This window comes from Schistocerca piceifrons, chromosome 4 (assembly GCF_021461385.2).
Source record: "Schistocerca piceifrons isolate TAMUIC-IGC-003096 chromosome 4, iqSchPice1.1, whole genome shotgun sequence".
Classification (NCBI taxonomy): Eukaryota; Metazoa; Arthropoda; class Insecta; order Orthoptera; family Acrididae; genus Schistocerca; species Schistocerca piceifrons.
The window spans coordinates 65,347,729-65,357,395 of record NC_060141.1 but is presented as its reverse complement, the minus strand read 5'-3'; positions in this window follow the sequence as shown (position 1 = coordinate 65,357,395).

Sequence of the window (9,667 nt, the reverse complement as noted above, 5' to 3'; positions counted from 1 at the left end):
GACTGGATTTGCGATTTCCTGTCAGAGAGGTCACAATTCGTAGTAATTGACGGAAAGTCATCGAGTAAAACAGAAGTGATTTCAGGCGTTCCCCAAGGTAGTGTTATATGCCCTTTGCTATTCCTTATCTATATAAACGATTTGGAAGACAATCTGAACAGCTGTCTTCGGTTGTTCGCAGATAACGCTGACATTCATCGGCTAATAAAGTCATCAGAAGATCAAAACAAACTGCAAAACGATTTAGAAAAAATATCTTAATGGTGCGAAAAGCGGCAGTTGACCCTGAATAACGAAAAGTGTGAGGTCATCCACATGAGTGCTAAAAGGAACTCGTTAAACTTTAGTTACACGATAAATCAACCTAATCTAAAAGCCGTAAATTCAACTAAGTACCTAGGTATTACAATTACGAACAACTTAAATTTGAAAGAACACATAGAAAATGTTGTAGGGAAGGCTAACCAAAGGCCTCAGTTATTTGATTAGCCCCCTCTCGCTGTTATCAATTTGATTGACTACTTAATTAAATTGATCAATTAATTAACCCCTCTGGTAAACCCCCCAACCCTCCCCTCCTCTCCCCCCTCCCCTACCTGGAAATTGGTGGCTCTATGGTGGAGAGGAAGGACCTCATGACAGGAAATTCAAGGGTATATTATTTATTTACAAAAAATTCAGTTTGCAGGGTTGGATTTCTCTTGCTCATCATTCTCTGCTGTTTGGAAAGATGCATGTCTTGTAAGACATAATTAAATCGGTGGCCTTTTTTTTTTTTTTTTTTTTTTTTTTTTTTTTTTTTTTTTTTTTTTTTTTTTTTATTCATTCCAGTCACACAAGGAATACCATCATGAAACACCCATCTGATCAGATGAAGCACCATCTGTCGGAAATGTTTTGAACTTTTGTATTTTTTTGGTTCTAATAAAACCCCCTGTCATTCCAAGTATGTGTGTCAATTTTTACCTCTCTATCTCCATTATCTCGTGGTTTATTAAGTTTTCAAATTTATACCGACTTTTTGATCACCCAGTACATTACACGTAGGGACCGCGCTATTAACCTTCAAGTAAACACGCTGTTTCTGGTAACAAACAGTTAGGGGTGGGGTTTAGAAGTACCCCAACAGTGTTTAGGTATGCTTACAATTAATTACTGGAAATAACTTGGATATTTTTATATTTACATAATAAAAGACAACGTATTCACTATTTCAGTCGTTTATTGTGCTTATATTAATCAGTCTTATCAGAAACTATAAGCCATTTACAAAAACATGTCATTTTGGTTTTCTATTTCTATAGCTCAGTTAAAATAACATAAAAATCAACAAATACTTACTTCTAACTAAACTTTTTTTTATTTTGTACAGAATTGGAGCATAAAATCAAATAAATTATAAAACCATTCTTTTCCTTTGGCTTCACAGGAAAAACAAAAATTGATTGCCTTTGAATGAGGCTTACAAATACAGTGTTTGCAAGTGTTACATGTTAGAGGGCTCTTTTTATCTTTCAACCTTGGGCAAATATAACACCTTCGCTTTTTAGGAGCACTGGGACCAGGCCCATCTGCATTAGGCGTTAAAAACATTTGTTCTCTGCCAACCAATTTGCATGTAATTTCCCATACATCTTTGGCCAGCTTTGGGTTATTTTCTAATCTCCTGCAAACGTATGGCTTCACAAGACTAATTGCAGTGGACTTTATGTATTCTCTTCTGCTGACTTTTTATTTGGAATAGAACCGACCCAAAGAACATATCCGTTAGCAAGAGAAATATTCAGCATTGCAGCAAAGATTGCATTCGGCCATCTTCTTGTTCTACATGAGCAAGAGTAATTTGAGCTTTTCAAATCCAAGGCATCGACTCCTCCCTTAATCGCATTGTAATAGTCTATAATTTCAGGTTTCTTCGATTGGTTATTTACAGACACTTCGTGGCATTGAAGATAGTAAAACTACACTTTTATACTTCTTTGGAACGAATGATACCAAGGTCTTGTCCCGATCAAAGCCAAATAATAATGATTCACAGTCTTCTTTTATCAGGCAAAAACAGGCGAGGAATTTCTCGTTTGTTTGTTCGTACAGTACCCACGTATGTTAGTCCTCGTTTCAATAATTCGTCTACTAACTCAACAGACGTAAACCAACTGTCTCCAGTGATATTCCTATTAGTTCCATAAAATGGCTCTGCAAGTTTTAGCACATCGTGTGTTGGCACTGCGAAAGGGATTTTCTTTGGGTAAGCGGTTTTCCGGAGTATATAAACGCATTACGTAAGTAATGAGTTTTCGCATCGCAAATACACTGCATTTTCAGGCCATATTTAACAGGTTTACTATTGATAAACATTCTGAATGAGCACTTTCCTCGAAATTCTACCAAGATTTCATCAACACATAAATATTCTGAACAAGAATAGTTAGCGCTACAATTGCTAATAAACTTTTCAAAAATTCCTCGTATCAAAGCCAGTTTTTTTGTACATTTTCTTTCTTCTCGTTTGCTGATGTCATCAAAGGTTACATTGAAATGAATGGATAAAAATCTGTTTATCCCCATTACACCTCGAAAAATGTCTCTTCCAGTAAAATCAGTCGCCCATAGCCATCTAACATTTTCATGATTTGACTTGAATATCGACGTAAACAGAAGTAATCCAAGGTAAGCTCGTAACTCACAGCAATCAATGTTGTTGGCATAATACGGCCCTAATAATGGAGGTGTTTTTCGTTGGTACAGTGCACGATAGTCTCAATCACATCGTCGGTAAATAATAGTTCCGAACTCTCTACAGGCGACATTTCACGTTTACAGGCAGCAGGTTCTTTCAGTCCCGCGCGTTCTCGTACAATATTGTGCTGTCGTACACGAGATGAATGTGGGGCAGATTTACTCCATTTGACTCTGTTCTTACCATAAAAATAGTTCCCTGAGCTTTCTTCGTGTTTTTCACTAGAAGAAGAGCCTTCAATTAGCTCCATCTCTGAACCAGAAAGGTTTCACTGTGTATCGAATCATGATCACTGATATCATCAACATCTTCGTCTGGGCCATTTAGTTCTGTGTCTTCACCTTCTGAGTCAGTGCCTTCTTCCAACAGTCGTGCAATATCCTCGTCACGAAGAAAGCGAGTCATTGTTGTAAATATACTGAAATAAGTGGAAATTACTTTATTAGCATACTGTAAATAAATACTACGTAAAAGCACGCGTGGGGTCTACAGGTCTGCTGAGACCCCACACGTGTAGTTAAAGGTTAAAAACACGATCTCGACGACTATGGTACTGTTACCAAGCATAAAAAGCTGTCTCGGTTCTACAGCTACACACAAGAGTGGTAGTGTAACGCTTTATGGTAGAAATGCCGTTAGCGATTTGAAATCAAGTCGCACCATTCAGCCACATACTTGCGTTCGATCGTAAGGAAACGACTTTTAATGATTGCAGCCACTGGCGAATAATCTTCGTGTCACTCTTATATTTCGGAATGGTACCTTTTTCGAACCTATCTGCTATAGCAAAACTCCAACGTGGTTTTACATAATTCCTCTGCATCTGGTAACTGTTTCTCGGTCTCTGCCCCAGCCTCCCAACAGCTTCTTCCATGTGACCATCCCAATTTAAGTCGGAGAGCGCTATATCCACCACATTCTGCAACCCGTGTAGAAACAGAGTGAGCTGAGTTAACGCGACAGGACCGTGTTTTGACCAGTCGGTGAAAATGGAAACATGGTGTTCCATCTCAGTCAACCGTGTACGATGTGTAAGGTCAGCGCCAAACGAAGCCTGTTCCTGCAACACAAGGTAGAATGAAAGACTGTATGAACAATAATGGTGGTGTTTCTTATCGGGAAAATTAGGAAGACTCCAAATCCAGCAAGTACTGCAGTCCAAAGCAGATCTGTATCCCTCAGAGTTCATTTTGCATCTATCACCCAAACATTCTATCATTGTTATTCTGTACCATCCAACAGAGAAGAATTACGAACTATAAAAGCTCTGGTAACTTCATCCAACAGAGAAATCGATAAGATTGTTACTGCATCTCTCTATTCCGATATATCGAAAAAAAATACATCTTCGGCATGCCGGCAACGAGTAAATGCGGCGATCGTATTAAATATACAGGTACTGATCCACTGGAGCAGGTGGCCAGTGTAAAGTTTCATCACCTGTACTGTACGAGTCCCTGTTTTTTGTTTTTCTCTGCTACAACACGCTTTGTACACTTCCATACATTTTGTCCTTTCCACCATGACTTCGAGGTTTGTGTCAAGTTCTAAACCCATATTAAAAGGTTTTGATTCATTCCCTTTCACAGAAAACTAGACGTCACACAGTATAAATCATGTTGCTGCTGCCACCATAACACACATTGAATGATTACAAATAAAAGACGGTTACAAGATATGGATATTGGAAGAGTTTTGCGGCATTGTGGAGCGTTTCCAAAACTGCTGTCCGAAGGTGACTGACAGCCTATACGTTTAAACTCATCTGTCACAGTGATACAACAGCTGATGGCTCAGTGTTCCATTTCGATTGATTCCTCATACCAGAATCATGTACGTGATCACTGTTTCGGTGCTAGCCATCCCCGGAAGGTGTTGACCCTCCACCAAGACTCTTCATCTGTCTCTAAGAAGAGATCTCAGTCAATCATTATGTGTTAATCAACAGCACACCAGTGAGTGGATGGTATGGAATAGATCTACTGTAGTAATAAACATCACAGTTGCTAGTGCTATCAATTTTAGCAATTCTACCGTAATTTCAGATCCAACCAATGATGCGGCAGCATGTTTACCATTTTCTGTATCATCGCTTAACTCGCCCCTCCTCTACTGAACAAGTACCATTGCGAATGTAGATAGATGTCTGTGCAGTAGACCCATTCATCGTTAATTCTCGAACATATACGTCAAAATATACCAGACAGCGATCTACATATTTCTAGCACTACGAGCATAGTGAATAATTAATGATCTTTCTCTATGCGGATGGAAGTCAGAGGGCGTTCTTGCATTCTTAGGATACAGGTAGAGACTGAATGATCTCCTCACATTGTCTTTGACCAACTCTCCTTGCAGCATTGTCACCGTTTTAATCTGTAGCTGACCATAAGTAAACCACTACATTCCGTGTGTTACGAAGAAATCGAGGGAGCTGAGTCCATAACTCCTGTTCAGTAGTCATCCAAGAGTACAAGACTTCTCCAGATGCGCAAATGTCAAGGAGGTTAGCACCCCTTATTCGTGTATAGTAGTAGATGTGAAAGTGTTGTGATGTAATAGCAGACGGTTAAGAAGAAGAAGAAGAAGGAAGGCGATTTTTTTTTTTTTTTTTTTAAATCATGACGGGTCTCCAGGTGGAGAGAGTTTTAAGCACTTCAGCTGCATCATCAATTCTAAAGTACAGGGTGTTTCAAAATGAATATACCGGTTTGAAGGCTTTGTAACATTTATTGCATTCAGCTTACATTGTTGTAAAAATATTGAATGAAAGAACAACTCAAATAGTTTTCCTTACAACTGTTCGATGTGAGCATTATTCGTCACACAGCACACACAGAGCTGATAGGCGAGTTCTTCCCAAAGCTTGATTGCTGTGTCAGAGGTAATTGTTGCAACAACTGTTTCAGTACTGTTTCTGAAGTCACGTACTCCAGCTTGTAGCGCAGGTTGATATACATGATCCTTTATGAATCACAAGGGTAAAAATCGCTTGGCATCAGATCAGGTGACGGTGGAGATCATGCGTAACAAGCTCTGTCATTTCGCGCCTTACAACCAACGTCGTTTAATCAATCGTGTAGTCTGTCACGCCAGAGACGGCACACCATCTTGCTGCCAAATAATGTTCTGCTCTTCAGCTTCTTCCAGTCGACAGAAAGAGCCACACTTCCAACGCATCACGATACGAACCACCAGCTACAGTTGCTGCACAGCAAAAAGAGAGACTCTTAAACTTTCCGCTGGGATATGACACAAGGAACATTTAATTTAGTGAAGTTTCGTTTCAACCGTGCCATTTCGTGGGGATTTGGTGACCTCCAGACACATACAATATGTGTGTTCACATTTCCAATTACATGAAATGTCGAGTCATCATTGAAGACGACACGATTCAGGAAAGCTTCATGGTCATTCACCAACTTTTTGTTTGCAAAGTTGGTAAGTAGACCGTAGTCTGTAGGCTTTAGAGCTTGTAACAGGTTTACAAATAAAAATATTTGAGCTACTCTTTCATTTGATGTACTATCTCTAATTTTAAATTGAATATAATAAATGCTATAATGTGTTAAAACAGGTATATTCATTTTGAAACACCCTGTATTGTTCTAGTGTCTAGAATCAGTATGAAGAAGGCATTGGTAAGAGAGAACATAAACACAACACTACAGGGGCGGATCCAAGGGGAGGGGGGGGGGGACAATGGGGGCAATTGCCCCCCCCCCCCACCCCCCTAGTGCGTGACCGATCTTTTTTTTCCGACTGCTTTTGGGGCTGATTACGTCGGCCTATCTAGTATGTTTTACTTGAAGTCGAAGATGTAAACAATGGCACGCAGTTTGATGTAACAATTCAAAAAGAGACCTTGAAGCCTCTTCCATTTAGCGAATAAACTTCAGAAGAAACAACTATACTTACGAATAAAATGATAATATTCGCTGAGGCATGAGCGATCTGTGTCCCTTTTTTAGCACTTTCCCCGCAGTGCGTATGTAAGATTTCGTTTCTAGTGGCAATTTGCAAGGAGATGGTGTTGATAATTAAAGCGACGAACACCGAAGGAATACTTGAAAATATTCTCATTAGTTGCAAATAGTGAGAACCTTTCGACAGTCCCTTTTATTCTGCAATTGCACGTTTTCGATCTGGATGAACGCTTCTCCCCCATTTTGGCTTTCTTCTCACTTTTGATGCAGAATGTGAACAAACATTAATTAGCCAAATGTAATAATGTACACGAAAATAAGGTCTGTGGATTCATTCACAATCCATTCTCTCATACAGTAAGAATATAAATGTTACGGTCAGCAGATTCAAACAGATACTGAAATCTAGAAAACTCAGATTCATTTCTCTTTCTCCAAAGTGCAGAGGGCAACTCTGCCAAAGACTGAGGAAGATGCGTTTTCTCGTCAATATAATTTATTCTGAGGTACTAAGCGTATGCTTCTATCGTAATCTGAAAAAAAAGCATGAATTTCATAACAGTGTTAGAACTTAGAGTTGTGGCTTTGCTCTAAAATGTTTGCTTATTTCGGAAGTCAAATCTTGAAGAAACAAACTGGTATTTGCAAATAGCCAGGGAAACTGCCGGAGTAGTAGGAAGAATCTGCTCTCGAGGTTGCTGAACTGTCAGAGCTGTATTTAAAGAAAAAATGAGCTCCTGTTGCTAGTTCATGAATTTTTATTGTTTACGTCCTGTTTCTGAATCCTATATTGCCATCATTCCCCATCTGCTTTCCTCCCACATGATTTTACTGATAATATATATTTCGCCACCGGTCCATAAGTATTTCACAGGACTCTGAAAACCTAATGGTGCTCGGTCGCTGTAGCGGAACAGCTTTAGGCGATGTCATGAGCCGCGCGTACGCAAAGACTGGGTTCGTGTCCCCCCTTGGGTATCGGTGTTAGTGATGTCTGTAGATTAAGCTACAATAAGTTAGCACTAAGCTGTCTCAAATGACCGCATTGTCAACAGTACGTAAAACAACAACGTAAAAAAACGTAGGATTCGCATTTTTTGCTTCTCAAATTCAGTGAAACACGATAGTGATAACGTAAGTCACCACTGTAGTAGGCCTAGAAGCGTGATTTGACAGAAAAAATATCATATATTAGAAACTACTGCGAACCGCTGAAGCAAGAAGATTGTGTTGAGGTGCGGTTTGACTGTGAAGAAACTGACAGCGTGCGAACGCTTTGGGTGGCCACCTGAGGCAGCTTACAGGCCTCCCCGTTATGTTGCTACCTGCTAGTGCACGAACACGCAGCGTTCCACGTGAATGCAGTAGTCTGGGCGCACTCCGCAGTTGGAGACGTCTGCAGTTGCTAACCTTCGCCGTTTCTGTTATTTGTTGAGATCGTTGGAAATACGACGGTGAGTTTTCATAAACTTTATTAATTTTTTGTAATGAAGTTTGGACAGCGAGCAAGTTATCCCATTTCATTAGATTACTGTTTGTATTTGTGAACCAATTGATTTTAAGTGCAGTGCAAATTCGTTATCGTTACCCGTAGTTTTCAGTGGGGCATTATTTTTATAGAAACGTCTTGAAAGTGTGGGAGTACAGGCAAACACCCCCATACTTCTGGAAGTACAGGAATAGGAAGTTATCTAGCTGCTCTAAAAGACGAAGAGTACGCTTTCTCATCACTTGACCTCTCCTGTGCAAATGATTGCATCATTACTTTATTGATTATATGAACTAGTATATTTTTTGCTGCTGGAAAGGATGTCGTACATAACTTACGGGTTTAATAGTGCACTATAGATAATGGTGACAACTACGACATTCAGCTCGGTCGTTTGTACTATTTGCCATACAGTAGCTCGCCTCAGGTAACGGGGTGATTGCTATGCAAAAACAATCGTTTTATTTATTTTCTTTTTTCATCTCCAATTTAGTCTGGCGGTAAAAAACATCGAACTCGAACAAAAATTAAAAAAAAATTATAACCCTCTCCTTATTTTGAAAATTTACAATAGCAAAAATTCTGAACGTTTTCCAGTTTCTAAAAGCCGTAAATGTGGTTGTATCAAAAAGCATAATGCAAAGTTTAGGTAAAGTGCCCAGACGTCCCGTATTGAAAGGGACAGTCTCGTTTTTCAACCTGTTGTCCCAACAGATTTTGTTATGAAGAAGCATTCGTACTTTATTCTCTACTATATGATAGCCGCGACTTCGTTTGCGTAGCAGATCATAATGTCAACAAATGCTATATTCACAGAAAAAGATTACTTCTGTGTGACATTTTTAGCACTGCAGATAACGATCACTTATAGTATGTAACAATTTTTCACTAAAGCGCATTGTAGACCTTCACTCAATAATGATATGGCCGCTATGTGGGAGCTTGCTAAACTTTTTGGCATTGTTCTTCAGGTTTCCAACTGTATGAACAAAAGCGTTTTGTACTTCTGGATCTGACTGATTTGCGAATAGTACGCTGGTTTCAAATCGTGCTAAAGGACTATGTAATAGAGAAAGCGGTATGGTGTGTTTGTACATCTGCGTCTGATTCAGTGATAGCAAACCACGAATAATTAGTTATGGAGCACATTTTTTTCTAAGTTTCATTTCTTTTCTGTTTTTGAGAACACAATTTTATGTCCAGAATTTGTCAAGGACCCAGATGTTTGCATGTTATATCCAGTGTTGTCGCTTAATTGAAACAAAAGCTGTTTTACCAGTTATCTCATAATGCAGTCGAACGTTTAAAAATGATTTAAATCTTATTCACGTTTTCGTTTTGTCACTTGAGTCTGAAATAAGACCCTCACATAATTCAAATGTTTTATTCTCGACATATCAAAACTTGGTGCAGATATAATTTTTAGCCAGCTATTTCATTTTCTATAGCAGGCTATTACAATTTTATGAAACACGTAATGAAGAGTTTGGAGACCCGTGTTCAGTCCTCAGT